Source organism: Castor canadensis, chromosome 3, assembly GCF_047511655.1.
Source record: "Castor canadensis chromosome 3, mCasCan1.hap1v2, whole genome shotgun sequence".
Taxonomy (NCBI): domain Eukaryota; kingdom Metazoa; phylum Chordata; class Mammalia; order Rodentia; family Castoridae; genus Castor; species Castor canadensis.
In genome coordinates, this window is record NC_133388.1 from 183,621,831 (window position 1) to 183,641,197 (window position 19,367).

At 48.9% G+C, this 19,367-nt stretch overlaps 1 long non-coding RNA gene across 1 annotated transcript; it reads left to right on the forward strand.

Moving 5' to 3' along the window:
- The first annotated feature begins 10,652 nt into the window (after positions 1 to 10,652).
- On the forward strand, positions 10,653 to 15,307 carry LOC141421377 (uncharacterized). The gene is made up of 3 exons (XR_012445967.1): positions 10,653 to 11,308; positions 11,822 to 11,919; positions 14,738 to 15,307. It is a non-coding gene; the product is annotated as an uncharacterized lncRNA (long non-coding RNA).
- Positions 15,308 to 19,367: the final 4,060 nt, after the last annotated feature.

A 19,367-nucleotide genomic window follows, 5' to 3' on the forward strand; every position in this document is an offset into this window, starting at 1 on the left:
TGCAAGGGCCATGTGGGGGACAAGATTTTCTGTTAGGTGGGAATGCAGAGGGGGAGACGTGTGAGATGGGGCTGAAGGAGAAGCAGGTCATGGGCTGAAGGGCCTTAGTGCCACTTTGGATGTGTAGGGTTCAAGGGCAGTGGAAACAGGATGCTACTAGAGGGTTTTAATTTAGAAGGGGAGGAGTTTATACGATAGATTTAGATTTTTGAAAGATCTGTCTGGTGTTGAGGTGAGACTGGCCTGGAAGGAGGCTAAGGTGGCTGCAAGAAGACAAGTCAAGACTACAATGACAATGGCTTGGAGCAAGGTACAAGTGGTGGTGATGGAGACACATGGACTGTGAGCTCTGTAGGAGGTAAACTAGAAGGTTCCAGGTGCTATGATAGGCCCTGGAGCTACACATGGGTAAGACACAGAAACCTTCTTCAAAGGGCTCAAAGCCCAGAAAGAGAGAGGCACACAGGTAGCAAATATGTACATTCAGAAACCGTGCCTGTGATGGAGGACTGAAGATGCCACGATTCTTTGGCTTGCATTATGTCCACACTCCTTGCAATTTGACTTCCTGGCTCTTTCCCTCAAGTGATGGAGGCTGCTTCCCTAACTCTAGGATCTGGGATGGTTTGTGATGTGCTGTTGTCAATCAAATGTGGTGGTGGTGGTGGGGCGGGGGGGGATTTGGGAGCCAAGGCCTTCATTGCTCTGCTCTCTCCACCATACCTAGAGTTTCTAGAACAAACCCAAGTAACCTTTTTGATGATGGCAGACTCATGGCCCTATTATCTCTGTCACTTCAGTTGATAGCAGGAGAACTACTAGATTTGCAAGTAAACATCTTCCAGGTACCTGGCCAGGTGGGCACAGATGCATGAGTGAATTCAATCCAGATCAGGTGAGTCTGTCCCAGGTGAGCAGAGGGCTCAGCCACTCCTAGAGTCATGACTACTAATAAATGCTTATTGCTTACAGTAGAGATTGGCCAACTATGGCCTGTGGGCTGCTCAGTTACCTGTTTTATTAGAATACAGTCATGCCCAATTATTTACATATTGGCTACAGCTAAGTTTCAGAAGCAGGTTTCTGTGCTTGTAGTAGAGACCATGTGACATGTAGAGCCTAAAATATTTACTATCTGGCCCTTTAAGAAAAGGTTTGCTGACCCCTGGTTTAAAGGTATTGAGTTTTGGAGTGGTTTGTTATACAACACTAGCTGACTGATACACGGGGGCTAGAATATGAGGCCGGGGAAGGCACAAAGGAAGGATTGGTTTGCTCTCCCCTGATCAAGACATGGAGAGGCTGGACGAAGCTCAGTAGAGGAAGTGATGCTAGCTGTGTCTTAAGCCATGAGTAAACTTGGGCTTAGAGGGAAACAATGAGGAAATCGAGGGTCAGATTGATTGTGATCAGGCCCAGGTCATGTGACAGGCTTCCTGGTTCCTGTTTAGTGACATTTTTTTCCCTTGCTCTGATAGGCAAGTTAACCTTTTGGGGAAGAGAGAGGGCCATTGGGCCAGACAGTGTTGGGCTTGCATTCCAGATGTGTGATTTGGCAATTTGCCTAGTTTCTCTGTTTCTTAGTTTGCTCATCCATATAGTGGGGTAAAATAATATAGATCCTGTAGGATTGGTGTGAAATTATTGTGAGATAACAGGTGCAGCTTCTGGCATATATCCTTATAGTTCCAAACACAGCTTGCAAGTGCCTGCCACTGGCTATGGCTGAGAGACTCGGTCATTTGGTACTTACCTCTACGTCCTGGTTCTCTGGCTGGGACCTCAACATACCCATCATCCAGATGGTGAGGACAGATGAAGGCCATTGAGCCCGATTTGGGAAAATGCTCTTCTCAGCACCCACCATGTGCCAGGCACCATGCTGGGCTGTGAGAGTCTGGGCTGACCCAACCTGGACCTTCTGTTTTCCCAGAACACAGAGGTCACTCTGGAAGGTGGACCAGCAAACACGCTTTCAACCCCAAGCAGAGAGTGTAGAGATGGGAGTGTAGTGGAGCGTGGGGTTCCCGGGGAGCACAGGATAGCTTGGGGTGTGTGGACGGAGACTTCTAGCATAAGAAGGAGCTTGCCAGATGAAATTGGAGGGGACAGCTGCCCCCAGGCAGAGGCAGGCATGAACAGAGGTAGGAGATTCCATAACTTAGGCAAATGGCAGGATGGGAACTCAGTGGCCGTGAACAAGGAGTCAGAGTCAAGGACAAGGTGGAGACAGCTGAGTGAGCAGGAGCTTAGATTCCATTGTCACAAAAGGAGAGAAGGGCTCGACAGAGGCCCTGGAAGAGAGGGCAGACTTAGGATGTAGGATTCTAGGGACCTGTCTATGATCTCCATGACAGCTCATGGTGTCTGTTTTTTTGGTGCCCAGAGAGGGCAGGGTGTGAGGAAGTTTCCAGTACCATCATGGGTCCACTTAGACCTGGAGCCCACTATGGTTTACATTGGGATCTGTTCTTCTTTTTTGTTGGCAGCACTGGGGTTTGAACTCAGGCCCTCATGCTTGCTGGGCAGGCACTTTTACTACCTAAGCCACTCCGCCAACCCTTTTTTGTGAATGGTTTTTTTGGAGATAGAGTCTTGCCGACTATTTGCCTGGTGCTGGCGTTGAACTGCAATCCTCCTGATCGCTGCCTCCTGAGCAACTAGGATTACAGGTGTGTCTGGGCCAGGTTTTGTTCTAGGTCCTTCCAACCGGACAGATTTCATCGTGTCATTTCATAACCTAGGGTGGGATGTGGAAGGGCTGATAAAGCACACGCAGGGTGCGAGTGGGCGACAGGGGAGAGGAAGAGGAGGTGGATGGAGACCTCTCATCCTGGGTTGCATGGTTTGGAGAAGCAACAGTCAGAGTCTTTGGGGTTCAGAGGCCATGTTTGGTATTTGGAAATCCTTTCTGCCCTTCTAGATGAAGAAGTGAATGCAAACCTGGAAGTGGACATTTAAAAACAAAAAAAGTCCCATCATCACTTTGGGAGCTAAGATGTCCCTGTGTCACAGAAGAGAGTTTGTCAATGAGGAACTGGCCAGCAAGGGGGAAAATACCATTCACAAACACTTCCTGCTAGAAGTCAAACAGCAGGCAAGCGAGAGTTGCTCCATCGAGCCTGTGTGCTTTCTGGGTTCACTTTCTGAGTTTGGACTACATTGGTTTCTTCCAATCCCACTTTCTGTTCCCCCACCACTAGCTGCCAAGCCCAGGCACAGAAGGGGAGACTTCCAGTGTGTCCCTTTGTTCAGGGCCTGGACAGTGATTGAGGGTCCTTGGTGACAGATCTGTACAAAATGAGGAGGGTGTCACACACTTACAGATTAGCTCAGAGGTGGATACTCCACAAAAACGTGTGGGGGATCATTTCAACTCAGCCGACAGTGAGTGTGCTCTCCTCCCAGTAGCTTTGGACTGTAGTCAGCTGATGCTTGGATCTGAGCTCTCAATTTTCAACCCACGTGGACCCTGAAGGAAGAGTTGGCTTTGGGTGAGATTAGTTGTTACCTTCCTCGAATCTGGCAGGCTGTATGCTGGGCTGGTGATGGTGGTGGAGAGCATGCCTTTGAGGTAGGCTCACCTGACTCTCCCTCCCTAGTTGTGTCCCCTTCTCCAGCCTCGGTTTCCCTTTCTGAATAATAGGGACACCAATTTTTACCTTGTTGGGAGTGATACCAGGAAAGTGAAGCCCGTACACTCTGCTTAGTTTGTGCCTTTCAGCTGAGCTCCTCAACACGCCACCCCTGCTGAGGCTGTGCTGACAGTCCCTGCCGAGGCTGTGCTGACAGTCCCTGCCCTCAGCTTTCTCACAGCCGGGGGAGGCAGGCAAGACACAGATGACTCATGGGGTGTCTTGGGAGCACAGGAAAGAGGGTCCTCTTTTAGATGAGTGGGTGATGTCTTTGAGGGTATACTGCTGAGTGTGAGTGTGAGCATGAGTGTGTACAGGTGTGCAAACACATGTGGCAGAGTTGAGTATGTGGGTCTGTGAGAGGGCGAGTACATGTGAGTGTGTACAGTGAATGTGTGAGCATGTATGTGGTGTGGCTGTGAGCACGTGTGTACACATGTGATAGCTGAGTGTATGTGGTGCATGTGTGAGTGGGATGTGTGTGTGTGTGAGAGTTGGGTATGGGTGGTCTGTGTGTGAGTGGAGTGTGAGTGTGGTGTGAAGGCCTTAATGCACCTTTGTGCTGGTGCAGGGTGCTGAGGGCCAAACAGTGCAGAGGCCCTGGGGGGGGTGACTGGAGGGGTGCCTGGTGTGCCTGGCAAGCATTTATCTGAGAGTTGCTCAGTAAATGCTTCTGATGCTCTGGCCTGTGTGGGGTTCTGCCCAAGTCATTGAATGTTCACTAAATGCTTTCCCTCCCTCCCTCCCTCCTTCCCTCCCTTCTTTCCCTCCCTCCTTCCCTCCCTTCTTTCCCTCCCTCCTTCCCTCCCTTCTTTCCCTCCCTCCTTTCCTCCTTTCCTTCCCTCCGTCCCCCCCTCTGTCCTTCCCTCCTTCCTTTTTTTGATGATACTGGGGTTTGAACTTCGGGCCTCATGCTTGCGAGGCAAGCACTCTACCATTTGAGCCACTCCACTACTTCCAACACTATCCCTCTTTGCTGGCTCTTCTCCTGGGCCTCAGTCCTGGGGCCTCTCTAGCCCTGGAAGCTGACACTGCCAGCTGCATCCCAGCTCCTTTGTCACTTGTCTTCAGGTGGAGTTTGGTGCCTGGAAGGCCCAGCTAGAGGCCAGAGGGCAGAAGGAGTGAGGGTGACATCTTAGGTAGCAGCCATGCCTGACTGAACCTGATTCAGCAGGGCCCTCTTCCAAGTCTGCAGTGGCATCACCTCCTCCCTGCTCCCCCAGCCAAGGACCCACAGTGGTCTACCCTGCCAGCTCGGGTGACGATGCTCACCCTGTACTTGTGGACAGCCCTTTCCCTCATGAACCACCAGCCAGGGGATTTCTGTTTTCTGCCGCATCTCCTGGGTGCCCTGGTGCTCTGGCAGGCTGGGGTCTCTTGTTCTTGGGGTGATTTCCCAGCTCTTCTCTATTCCATCTTTTCATAAAGTAGCACTTGAGCGAGCTGAAGGCCCCAGCTTCAGCTGGGGAAATGCTAGGCTTGGCTTCTCTTCTCTGCCTGCGGGCTCAGTTAGTTCGGGGAGGAGAAGGGAGAAGGTCTGAGTTTGCATCCAGCTGGGCCCTGCCAGGGGCCTGAGGGCTGCTGGCCCGCCAGTTCCTCCTTCAGATGGGCTCTGCCTTCCCCTTTGCTCCTCTTCCAGCCTTGCTCAGCTGGCTGCTCTCTGCCTCCCCTTCCTTGATGGGATGCCCAGGCAAATGTGCAGACAGCACCTACTGTGTGCTGGCTTTGCTCTCTGCAGGGAGGATCCAGCAGTGGAGAGGCCATAGCACTTGCCTGCATGGAGCTTGGATGCTGGGGAAAGAGATAGGATTAACAGAGACACACGATCCTCATTGGTTGGGAACATGATCCTGACTGGTCAGGTGGTGGTGGTGCAAGTTTACATGAGAAATGAAACAGCATACAGAGATAACGTGGAGGGTGGAGCGAGTGAGCTGTTTTCTATATGGTGGTCATGGAGGGCACATGGAGGTGCCATTTGCCCAGAGACTGGCAGCAAGTGAGGAAGAGGGCCTCAAAGATGAGCAGGGGAGGCTGTATCAGCAAGTGCAAAGGCACTGAGGTGGGAGCATGTAGCTTATTCCAGGAAGAGTGCTGGGTGAGGAGAGCAGGGTAAGTTCTGAGGTCAGGGAGGGAGCAGAATAGATCTGATATGGTCTCAAAGGCTTATTCTGAGTGACACGGAGGCCTTGGAAGAGCAGAGAAATGACAAGGACAGAAGGACCACCCTGGCTGTTATGGAGGCCTCCAGTCCTCTGTTGTCTCATGAGCAAAATTTGGACCACAAATCTGATGTCCTTGGATGGTTGTAAGAGCTGAGGAGACTGGTTGTACATTATATGTCATGGTACTCAGTGTAGGTGCGGTGACAGGGACCATTGGCTGAGCTGGGATTTGGCGGAGAGTGTTTGGGACATTTTCTTCTGGGACCAGGCTGTGATTGACAGCTGTCCAGCAGGAGCAGCCATTATGCCTCAGGAGGCGCTCAGAGCCGGGCAGGCCTGCTGGGTTAGGCTGCTCACAGAAGTCCCCTCAGCAGAGGAGGGGCTGGCTGCAGACCCAAGCTGGAGGAGCACATGGGAGAACTATTTCATAAGAAATGAAGTCTCAAGTTCAAGTCTTCGAGGTGCTGCCTCACGCACATGGCAGAAGATGGCTGTAGGTCAAGGCGGGGTTCACTGGGGCAGCGGCTTGGAGATAGGAAATGCTGACTGGGGTGCTCACTGGGCTGCCTCCTGCCATTGTCACATGTCTCTGGGAACCTACTCCCTTCCTGGAACCTGTGCACCCAAGGGAAAGTTATCCACTTCTCTCACTGGCTGGGTGGCTCTTTCCCTTACCTCCCGCTTGCCATGGGACCTGAGGGAAATGCCTTTCTCTTTCTGGGTCCGGTTTCTTTGTCAGACAAAGATGTGGCTCTAGACAACCTCTCAGGAACCCTTTGGTGCTAAGACTCTGTGCATATGTGTGGGGGAAGGAACCCCCCACCCCAGCAAAAAAGAAAGCGAAAAGCGTAAGTTTTGACATCACCAGTTCAGAGTAATAAGGGCTAACCTTTTCTTGCCAAAAGTCAGACACTATTCACTTAATGGGTCTAAAAAGTCAGAGCTGAGCTTATTCCTAGGTACAGAGAGGTTAGGTTTCTAGTGTCAGGTCACGCAGCAGGAACATGGCATGGCTGGCTTTCACCCTGAGCTCTCATCCATCACTGGCCCAGAGTGGTGGGTCACTTTCATTTTCCCTGATCCTCTGTTTGAAAATTATCCCAGTTACGACCAAGGGCTGATTATATTTTCCTTGTGCCCACCTCATCTTGGCTTTAACTCTACCTTCCTGTTATTATCAGGATTCTCTTGAATGTTTCCCGGAAGTGTGGGGCTGAACTGCGAGAAGGTTCTGGGCTGTTTAACACCCATCTCCTCATTTTGCTGGATGGTACATGAATTTCACATCTCAGTGAGCCTGGTTTTGCTGATATTTATTGAGCACTCATTTTACACTGAGTTCATCCCAAGAACTTCGAATGTTAACATCGTCAGTTCTTACACCCACCATGTCTTCTAATCGTTCACATTTTGCAGATGAGAAACCGAAAACCCAGAGCACAGCTCGAATTAAGGTGCCTGTGTCACCCAGGGAGTGGGAGGCATCGCTGGGCTTTAAATCCAGGCTATCTGCCTGCAGGCACCAGGCTTTTACTTTACTTCAGGGTTTTTCTCAAGACAGCCTCCTCTGGAAAGTAGTAAAGTAGTTCTATGGGATGGTTTTAGAAATTCGCAATATGGGGTTCCGTGTGGTCAAATGAGTTTATAAAAGTGGGGTTAAATATAGCTAAACAAAGCCAGGAGCCGTGGCTCACGCCTGCAATCCTAGCTACTCAGCAGGTAGAGATCAGGACGATTGCGGTGCGAAGCCAGTTCAGACAAATAGTTTGCAAGATCCTATCTCAAAAAAACCAAACTTTCATAAAAACAGGCTGGTGGAGGGGTTCAAGGTGTAAGCCCTGAGTTCAAATCCCAGAACCGCAAAAAAAAAAAAAAGCTAAGCAAGTTGCTTTATGTCTGGATCCTGGAATAATCAAATGGCCATTGGGATCTTCAGAAGCAGGACAGAGCAGGCACACTTGTTAAACTCATTTGCTCATGCAGACTCTTTACTTGTGGTGGATCATATTTCATTATGAGGAGCTCTAGAGTCATTGCAGGTGGGAAAGTTTTGGGGAGAAGAACCATAACTCCAGGTCATCTCCAATCCTCCCTCTTTCCTTCTAGTTTTTCCCCCAAATCTCCCACATAATTGACTTGCTGAGTACCCAGTGTGTGTTCAGGGGAAGACAATCTTACACAACAAGTTTCTAAAAAGTGCACTCTTATTGCAGCAAATTGGTAATTTTCCATTGAAAGAACTTTTTCTAAAGTAGAGATTTCTGTAAAGCAAATCCCGACTCACTGGTTTATACTTTTGGTTAAGTTCAGATTTTCATAAAATAGCCTCTGAAAAAGAGGCACATTTGGATTTTTTCCTTGGGATGGGAGGGAAAAGTTGGGTGGGACAGAGGATAGAACAAGGAGTGGAAGTCAGGGATAGAAGCTTTGGTTTTCCCCCCGAAGCTGCACAAACTGTTAACATGACTTCTTCTTTTTGTCTCCACTGGTGTCAGTCAGCGTCCTGCGTGAGCATTAGAGTTGGCTGAGATGGGGCTGGTGCAGTCCAGTGTCACAGCTTAGGCAGTCTAGGTTGTCCTCCCTGGCGATCGCCCTGCTCACAATGTCTGCAAGCATCTCCCGTGCTGTGACACTGGCATGCAAGATACTTATTTCCCCTGCTGGGTCTCACGTGGTTAATTTCTATGTGTAATTCCACATAGAAATGGTGGTGTCTGTGATCACCAAGTGCTGACAGTGGGCTTGCTGTGAGGTGGGCCCTTGGAGTGGACTTAGTAATCCTTCCAAGACTCATGGGGATCCATCAGTTCCTTCATCCTCCAGGTCCTGGAGGTCCAGGGATGACTAAAATGTCCTCTGTTCTTTCTAAGAGCACTCACTTGATTAGTGATGGAGAAGCTAAAGACACTGTCAAGCAGAACTTCCAGCAGAATTTAAGGGTCAACAGGAATGCATACATAAGAATATCTTTGAGATGAGAGTCATATACTGGAATGGGGCTGCCTGGAAGCTTTTCTTCATAGAAGGGCTTGGAAATATGAGTAGGGTGTGGCTATGTAGAGAAGTTGGGGCAAAGACCTTCAAGGAGACAGTGCTACCCAAGCAAGAGAGCTTGAGAAAGTCCAGCAGGTGTTATTAGTTTTGTCAGCCTTAAAGCAACTCTAGGTTTATGTCCTTTGCAGCTTCTCTGACAACTGGCAGTCCTTCAGATGTTAGATGCTCCATTAACTTCTGTCACTGATGGAAAACTTTCTAAAGAGCCCATGTGAATTATTCACCTTTTTGAGGCCGCGTGTTTCTTTCATCAGCAGAATGCAGACAAAATATTTATCTTATTAGGTTAAAGTAAGGATTAAGAGTGAACGAAGGATGTAAAGCTTTGGAATTGTGGTGGCACCTAGTAGACATGCAATAAATGTTAGTTATTGATATTCTTGCTACTGTTCTGGAATGTACGAGGAATTCATCAAATAGCCTGACCACGAGAACTCTAAGGCAGACATGATTTTTTTTTTTTTTTAACATAGGGTGCTCTACTGCTTGTACCATGACTCCAGCCCTGTTTACTCTGGCTACTTTTGGAGACAGGGTCTCACATTTTGCTCAGGTCAGCCTGGACCGGGATCCTCTTATTTTAAGCCTCCTGCTGTAGCTGGGATGACAGATGCACACCACCACACCCAGCTATTGGTTGAGATGGGGTCTCATACACTTTTTTTTTTTTTTGCCTAGACTGGCCTGGAACTATCATCCCCTCAATCTGAGCCTCCCAAGTAGCTAGGATTACAGGTGTGAGCCACCTGCACCTGGTGCATCTTTTGCACTTCAGTTTCTCAGCTGGTAGCATTCAGTAAATGCCTTGCAGAGGTCTGGAGTGGGTGAATGAATGAATAGGAGACAAATACCCACTTTTTCTAGAAATCATCTCGTCCCAGTTTCTTCCTAGCCTTGGGGATGCAGATCCAGCCCTGGCATGGGGGTCGAGGGATGCCCGCATGCTCTCTACCAGGTCTACAGCAACATATGCATCCTCTGTGAGTTCCTTTCGGGTAAAGAACATTTGACCTCTCTTTAGAAAGACTGCCTTTCACAATCCCCAGTTCCCTCCATGCAACTTGCTGAGCTGACACAATGCACAGAGAAGAACTAACTATTTTTAGGATGCACTAGAAGGATCAGAACTTCATTCTCTTCTCAAATATCAAACCGAAACTCTGTAGGAATCCAGAGAAGAGTTGCTGAGGAGTTGGGTGTTGGGAGCTGTCCACCACACGCTCACTGCAGACAGTTCTCATCCAACGCCTGTACGAGACGTGGAGGACAGGCACGATGCTCGTGACCTCTTGAGATGGGCTTAATTCTATTTTGCAAATAGGAAAATGAAGCCAAAGAGAAGCAAAGAAGCTCCTTCACAGCCACCCAGAGAGGACAAAGGGGTGCTGGAATACCAATCCTGGTCTGCTTGGCTTCCAGACCAAAGGATAAAATGATGAATCAGTCAAAACAAAAAGGATGAAACAGGGGCTGGCAGCATGGCTCAAGTGCTGGAGCACCTGCCTAGCAAGCCTCGGGTCCTGAGTTCAAATCCCAGTCCACCAAACAAACAGAAGGATGAAACAGCCTTGGCTGGCTGCATCGCCTTGCTGGTGGGGGCAGCAGTGGACTCCTTGGTGGGATGTCAGGGATTCTGCTTCTAGGAGCTTGCATCCTCCAAGGGAGGGGTGAGGAGTTTGGGGTTTTGGACCTGTCTGTCCCTTTCACTTTGCTGTGGGAAGCTCTCCTTCCCAAGGCAGGCTCCTGTGCGCCTCCTGTGCCCAGTCTTGGAAATCAGACTGTGGGAAAGGATGTCACAAGGTCTGAGAACACTGGAGCTGACTGCCCCCCCAGAACACTGCTGCCCCGTAGCTTCTGCCACCTGGCTCTCAGTCTAGCCAGTCCTTCTTCCATGCACACCAGGGTTGATCCTCAGCACACATCCCATCCCTCCCAGCTGGCCTTCCTTTCCTCTAGGATGTGAAGACTCAAAACTGCTTTCTAGACACCCTTGCAGCTAGGGGTGGCCTGTAACTTAGGCAGGGAGATGCAAATGTGAATCTGCTGGGATGTCTCTTTCCTTCTTTCTCCTTCTGACTCGAATGTGGGCATGATGGTTGGAGCCATGGCAGGCACCTATGAGCATGAGGGACTTTAGCAGAACCACAGAGATGCCAGCTCAACACTATTCGGTGACCGTGGTAAGGCCACCAACTTCCCTTGGGCTTCTGGTTGAAGGACTCCTTACTGCTTTCTTCCACTCTTTAGGGGTCTCTGCAATCTAGCCAGAGCCACCTAATCTATACACTTTATAACGTTTAAAAGGAGGCGTGTGCTTGGGGCAGGCAGAGGTTCTGTTTACAACCAAAGAACCTTAACGGATGGAAGAGAAGGAGAATGGAGGAAGGATGGCCTCAACACCGCCAGGAGACAGAGGGAAGGAGCGGCAGTCACAACACTACTCATGGCTTCAGAGTAAGCATGGGTTTTGTCACAAGGTTTCTCATTGATTCTCCCATCTTATAGGTAAAAAGAAAAAATCTCAGCGTTTGAGTGCTGTGGAAATGAATAAAATAGAGCGATTAGTTCCAGCTGAGGCAGTTTGATGACAGCAGTGGCTTTGAGCTATGGCTTTATTTATTATTTATTTATTCATTTTGGCAGCACTGGGCTTTGAACTAGGCAGGCATTCTTACCACTTGAGCCAAACAAAAGCTCCCTGGGGGTTTGACATTAATATAAAACCCTTTCATGTCCAATTCTCTGTGTGCATCTCCAGCTCAGTCCTTAAGAATATGTGTTAGCTAGGATGAGAGCGGCTCTGCTGTCATAACAGATGAGCCCAGATAGTGACATGGCTTAACAAGGCCACACACAGTGTCACCCAGAACAGGGGACCTCAATGTTCCCTGGGGCGGAGTAGACAGAAATGAAGGAGCAGCTAGTTTTTAACATCCTTGACTCTTACCTTTGTCATCAATTCATCAGGTGGAGCTCCATGGTTCTATCCCCCGACAAGGGCAGCTGAGAATAACAACGGAGCTCGGAGCTCAAGGAGTGTTTGACCAGCACAAACACTCCCTGTGGTGAGTCTGATGGGTCACCTTAGCCACCCTTAGCTCCACTGGGCAAAGCACTGTCACCGGGTCACTTCCTAGGCCCCTTTCCAACAAGGGATTGAGTGCCTTTTGTTAGGTGTCTGCTCCTGGCCCAACAAGCTATGGCTGCAAGGACAAGCCAGCAGAGTCGCTCATGTAGGCAGTATGATTTCCACGTGAGGACCTGATAACTTTTAATGGACTTCATGGAACCACCTCAGTATGTGTTGTGAAGACTGGGGGGTTATTTGGAGGCACTGGGGAGCCATGGAGGGTGTTAGCAGGGAGTGTGGGGTTTGCATTCTGCACTGGCACTGGATGGGCCAGGAGTGGACACTGGTTGTAATGTGACAGCCACTGCTCTAAGAAGACACCAGATGGAGTCATGGGATTGGAGCAAGAGACTGGAAGAGAAGTCAAGCTGGCAGGAAGTCCATCCAGGACTCCAGGTGAGGGAGCCCTCTGTGGGCCTGATGTGGGGACAAATTGAGTCTACGGAGCCCAGCTGAGAGCACCCCAGGCTTTCCAGGGAGTTGCGGCTGAGGGGGCACAGACCATGGAAGCAGAAGAACTTGCTGCTGTGAGCGTGTTCCCCGGATGCTTCTATTCCAGGAAAAGATCACTGTGGGTGATGAGAAATTCCTTCAGCAGGAACAGCAGGGTCCTGTGGCTAATGGGAGAGAGATTTAGTTGACTGTTTCCTATGCTGCTGGTTCTAGGCCCCAAGTTGTCCAGTGGCCCAAACCTTGATCACAGCTTGAAATTGGGACTCTCCCATGAGTATCCTGGCTGTAATATGAATACACAGCCCAGGTTTACTTTCTCCTGCTCTCCTCTGCAGCACTTATGTACTGAATGCCTATCAGGACTCAGGCTGTGGGCAGGCTGGGCAGAAAGATCATGGTCCCTGCCCATGGAATTTCTCATGGAATTCCAGGTGGAACCCTGACTTTCCAAAAATAGCAAGCACACGTGTGACAGCTGGGTGAGCACTGATACAAGGGCCAAACCCTCCATATAGGTCATCTCCTTTCATCTGACCAATGACCCTACAAGGAACCTTCGTGCACCCATTCTGCAGGTGGGAAACTGAGATTGAAGGAGGTCCGGTAAAATGCCCCAAATCCCAAAGCTAGCAAATGGCTGAGCTGAGATGCATGTCCTCACTTGTAAATAATTTCTGCTAAACTCTCTCCTTCACGTGTATGCACGTACACACGCAAGCATACGTACATACACAAATGCACATGCGCGTGTGCACACACGTGTACACGCATGCACACAGATACATATGTGTGAGGTCTTTGAAATCTGAGGGGGAGCAGCCCCCAGGATCCTGGGGAGCACAGAGAGGCCATTGGGCCTAGGGCTCAGGAGGAGTGAGAGCTCACCAGCCAGAGAAGGGGAGGAATGGGGAAGGGCAGATGAGAGAGGGCTGGTGGGTGAGGGGATTGTAGGTTGTTCAGCATGGCTGATGTGTGACTCTACTGGAGAGGATGGTGGGAGGTGGGGCTGGAGAGGTGGATGAGGCTGGACAGGGCACAGGTGCCACGCTGAGGAGTCCTAGTGTATGTTGGGGGAAAGAGGGAGCCACCAAAGACTTCAGAGTGACAGATTTGTATTTCAGAAGGTCATTCTGTTTTCTTGTCTGGAGATTGGCTGGGTGACAGATGGGCACAGTTGCTGTGACTATGGTGATGGCTGGAGGAGGTTTATTCTCTATAAAGCAGGAGTGGCCTCAGGCCCCATCATCTCAGTTTTCTCTGTCCCCCAAGACATAGAGTAAGCAAGGAATCAGCCCCTGAAGTCCTTATTGTTGAAAGGATGGAGGGCCTGGAAGAATGAGAACCACATGTAACTTGCTGTCCGAGGAACCTGGGGCAGGCCTCTTTGCCGCTCAGAATTTCAGTTTTCTCATCTGTAAGGTGGAAGTGTTAATAGCAAGGTCATCACAAAGTTGTCACAGGGAGTGAGCCAGATGACATGAATGCATACGTGTGCGTTTCATGACTTCATGCTTAGCTCTGTGTTCCAGCTACCTAATGCTGTGTAACAAGTGACTCCCAGACTTAGTGGCTTGAAACAGCCATTGTTTTGCTTCTGCATTTGGGTAGGACTCAGTTTCAGGGTGACAGCTCCAAGGCCTGGGCGGGAACTGTCTGGAGGACTAGTGGCTGCTGCTGACTATGGGCTGGGACCCTAGCAGAACACTGACCACCATGCCTCCTTGTGCCACCTGGGTTTCCTTACAGATGGTGGCTTCCCAGAAGGAGCACCCTGTGAGAGGGAGCACTGGGTAGACGAAGACTGTGACCTAGACTCCGAAGTTACTCTGTGCCACTTCTACTTCCTTTTATTTATTAGAAATGAGTCATTCCATCCCTGGAAGGAAACCAACTTGATCTTAGTATGTAATATTTTTAATGTACTGTTGAATGTATGTTGGCAAGTATTTTATTGAGAATTTTTGTATCTTTGAAATAAAACATCTTTAAAATAAAAAAAAAAAGAAATGAGTCATTAAGTCTGGATTGCAGTCAAGAGGAGAGGAATTAGACTCCACCTCTTGAATGGGAGGTGTTCAAAGCATTTGTGGATGTCTTTTAAGACAAACACATCCTTTAGCAAATTCTTACCGTGGGGCAGTGGGGCAGGTATGGTGGAGGGAGCCATAGAGAAGACCAGGTAAAACCTCATTCTTATTTTTCACTGCTATAACATTTGCCTGGCCTAGATCTTAGCTGAGACTCTGTGTATTAAGTTGCTCCATTACTATAAATAGCTAAACTATTATTATTATTTTCAGATGTAAAGAAGTGGTACCAGTGAAGAACAGACAGTATCAACTGGTGGAAAGTAATAAAAACCTGGCTCAAACTGATGTCTATAACGAAGAGAATTTATTGGCTTAAGTAAGAAGTCTTAGAGTGTATGCTTCAGGCAAAGCTTGATCCAGCAGCATGACGCTGCTCTGATGACCTGGTTTATCTTTGTCTCTTCACTTTGCTTCCCTTGGTTGCAAGAAGCTGCCAGCAGCTCCTTGGCTATGTGATGCTTCACCCTTTAGCAGATAGCAACCGAAGATGATTTTTTTTCTCCTTTGTTTCTTGCAAACATCCTGGAATTCACTCTGATTGGTCAGTTTAGGGCACAAGCCTATCCTTGGAGCAATCCCCGTTTGTGGCAACTGGAACTCCATGGTTGGCTTAGCCATAGTCACATGGCTGGACTGGGGTGGGTAAGAACCAGCTTTCCCCAACCCCTTGGCAATCAGCAAGAGGGGAGAGCAGGGGGATGTGTTCTAGGGAGGTGCCTACATCTTTTAAAAAGTTTTTCTTGGGCCTCTCTTCTGCTTTTAATAATGAGGAATCCTATGCTAGACTCAGCGCTGGGATGGGAGAGCTTGATTCTTTGCTTTGGTAAAGAACCCTTTCTGAGGTGCACCTCCTTCCCCTTTCAGACTCTATTTGGCTTCCAGGGGAGCAAGTCTGGGGTTAGAACTCACAGCAGCTGGTCATTGACAGGCCAGGACTTGCAGTGTCCTGGGTGGAAAGTGTCTCAATTTCCTCTGATGTCATCAGTGCAAACTCAAGTGCATGTGCACAGGCACAATAAGCATCCCCTACCAGAAATTTCTATCATTGGAACTTAGTTTTTCTCTCTGCAAAATGAAACCCCTTCTTTGGCTTTGACTTCTATGATGAAGCAAGTAGGACTTAGGGAGGAGCTTGTTCAAAATACACCTGCTCAGCTCAGCTCACCTGGATGTGACGCACCTGGATGTGGGGAAGGTGTGGTGGGTGCTTGCATTTTGAACAAGCTCCTCAGAACATGAGGAACTGTGACCTCAGGTCGCTTCAAATCCTCTTACTAGGTCCTTCCACTCTGGCCTTGACGCTGCTGAATGGCCTGAGTTTGTGGGGCTCTTGGACTTTGAGGAGGGGAAAGGCAGCAGGCCTCAGGAACTGCCTCCTGGGACTCTCCCACAGCAAAGGGAAAGAGACTTCGGTGTATTGGCCAGGGCCCAGAGTGACAGGCCAAGAATGTGCTGGGGTGCTGCTGGCCGGCCTGGGTGTTCTGATGCCCAGGCAATGCTGCCATGCAATGAAACCACGTGTCTGCCAGAAGCCCTTTGCTGAGCGGGCTGCTGTGAGGCCAGGAGTCAATACCACCTGACCCAGGTTCCAGTCCCAGTTCTCCCTACAGGCTTGGGTCCCCAGCGACATCTTAATAGTCCCTGCCTGGCCACCTTCTTCCATAGGCAAGAATTGAAAAACAGCGAAACAACAGTGAAAGACACATGAGGGATGATTTTATTACTGTTAAAAATAAGAGATGATGGACTAGTGGAGTGGCTTTGAGGCTGGAACCTGGAGATGCCTGCAGACTGAAGGCTCTTCTACCTTTCAGATGGGGATGAAGATGTGAGAGGAAGAGGAAGCGCTGCTCCCCAAGGGTCCTTCCTGAGCTTTCTCTGCCTCTCTTCTTTAGAGGTCTGCAGGGAGCTGGAGGCTTCCAACTTACACTGGAGAGAGTAACCTGTGTGGCCTGTCCCCGTGGGCGCCTCCAAAGACACAGAGGAGCGTGTGCCGCCCATCCTCCATCACCAGCAGCCCTTGAACTTGGATTCCAGGCTTCCTGAGCGCTAAGTTTATTCACGTGACCTTGGAAATGTTGACCACATCTGTCTCCCATTTGCACATTGCTTCCTTGATATTTGAAGTCCATCCACTCTTTCGTTCTTAGATGTCTTTAACAGAACCATTTCACCACAAATGCAAACCCAGGTCACTTGCTGTAAGTATAAACACACCCCTCATCCCTCCGGGGGTTCAGGTACCACACTGGGGAAGGCTCTAGAATAGCAATGTCATCAGCTTGAACATCTGCAGGTGTGGAGGTCCACGCATGGGGCAGGTGATTCTGTTTAATCCATTTTGCAGCTGAGGCAGTGAAGGATCAAAGAGAGACTGAGTGACCCTCCTCAGGAAGTCCTGAGGAGTGAGTCCTCCTCTAGGACGTAGAGGAGTGAGTCCTCCTCTAGGAAGCAGTAGAATTAGGGACCCCCAGGCCCCAAATCCTTGGCATGTGGGATAGCATTCGGCTTTTGCACGAGGAAGGTGACCACCAGGAAGTGGGAGCCACTGCTGGAGGGACCCTGACTGGAACACGGGCACATGTTGCAGAATGTTGGTTTGGCTCAGGGACTCTGAGTGGTGGCTTCACCTGGCTGGCTGCAGGGATTTTCCCATACTCCCCCTGGGACAGGTGAGGGGTTAAGTTTTCTGTTTCTCCTTTATCTGAGGTAGGACCTCATCTTATTTTTCTACAGTGAAATTTCCAGTGAATTTTCCTTGGGGGGAAAGAAGAATGACAAGTTTCCTTTGCTAAAAACAGGGGTGAGAAGCTCTATTTCAGGTGGCCTTCAGGATGTCCCCCAAATCTCATTGTCTGTGGTTGTACAGTTCCAGTATGGACACTGCTGCTGGCTTAGTTTCTTCATCTTTAAAACGGGCACAGGGGAGACATGTTGCTTACTCCTCAGGGCTGTGAGGTGGGGGATGCAAGTGGCTATGCCCCGGAACAACAGAGGATACTGCAGAGGACAGGATGTCAGAATTCCAGCTTTTGCCAAGGCTTCTGTGTGGCCACTTGGGGCTGCCTTCCCGCAAGCACTGAGCTGCCCAGAGCCATTGGGACAGAGTCTCGTGGGAAGCAGGTGCAAAAGCAGGTGCACAAACACGGCTGCCGGTCTTCTGGGAGACAGGCGCAAACACAGGCAGTTTCCAGAGGGAGTGATGAGGTAAGCATGGTGGAGGGCCTTCCCCCCAGCCCATACTGATTTGGGGTGTGTATTTATGCCGTTCACACATGAGTTCATTCACCCAGAATGAAGATTGAGAGGTGCGACTCCCCCTTTTGTGCAAAGGTCTTTTAAAGAATTTTTAATTTCTCTTGGGTAGATATTGGGAGTGGAATTGGTGGGTTTTATGACTAACTTTAAAAAAAACATTTTTAATAGCAGATATGATTTGTACAGGGGTTTCATTGTGACATTTCCATATTGTGCTTACAATGTACCTTGGTCAGATTCACCTCCTCCATCATTCTCCCTCTTTCCCCTCTCCTCGTTCTTAAAACAGTCTCACAGGTTTTATTGTTCTATTTCCACACACGTAGATAAAATACACCTACCACATTCCCCCTCCTCTCCTCTCTCAATTCCCCCTCCCCTCTCCTACTAGTACCCACCCCCGAACTAGACCTGTGTGCATCCCTGTGCCATTATTTTAAGTGTGTATGGCTTATGATGATGGTTGCACTAGTTGGCAAAGTTACTAAAAACTATTGGATAGTACACTTGAAATGGGTAAATATTATGACATATCAAATATACCTTAATAAAGCCAAACAAGATTAAAAAACGCTATGAAGGAAATACCTTATGTAGAAAAATATTATTTAATATGAAGAAATTAATCATGCATGGAATACATTTAATGTATTAAAATGGCCATAAATACAATAGAAATAAATTAATTTGATAAAAATAGAGAAAGAACTTTTTCATATTCACTGTATATTAATTGTACAACAGAGTTTCTTTGGGACGTGTCCGTGTGTGTATGATGTACTTTGATCAAATTCACTCTTTCGTTGCTCTTTTTTCACCCCGCCCCTCCCCGCTTTTTGACAATTTTAATGGGCTTCATTAATGGATATCAAGTGCTTGAATGATATCCCTATCACCCTTTCCTCTCATCCTCCCAGCTCTCGCTGATTTCCCCACAGTCCCCCTTTTATATCCCACGTCTTTTGGGGACACAGTGGATGTGATGAATAGTGTTGGGCCAATGCGGAGAACTTGTTAATGAGTTTTGCTCTACCTAATTAGTCAACAAACATTGAGCCAACAAACGTGCTGGGCTCTGTTTTCTTGAGAAAACTCAATAAACTTCCAGAACCATCGGCTATGAATGCTCAAAGGTCTCTGAACATGTCCCCATCCCCTCTGATTGGCACGAGGGAGCGGGGGTCCCAAGAGTGAGGCATTTGCCAGGACCAGGGGGACAGGAGTCAGGTTGAGATCAGAGATACCTCAAGAACCACAGCTTCCAATGCTTGAGAATGGGAGTGGTGCAGTGGGTTGGAGCTCGAGTCTATCACCGATTTCATCTGACAGTGGTTTTGTATCTGTCAGTAAGCTGTGGGCTGAGGCTACAGAGAGAAACACATCACTCTCTTTGCTTTCAGGTGCTTACAGGAGCCGGGGCATGGTGGGACATAACTGTAATACCAGCAGTTGGGAGGCAAAGGCGAGAGGATCATGAGTTCTATGCCAGCCTGGGCTGTAGAGTGAGACCCTGTCTCAAACAAACAAACAAGAACCTATAGCAGCCAGAACATAAAGTGTTAGTTAAAAATCTGTGATGCTA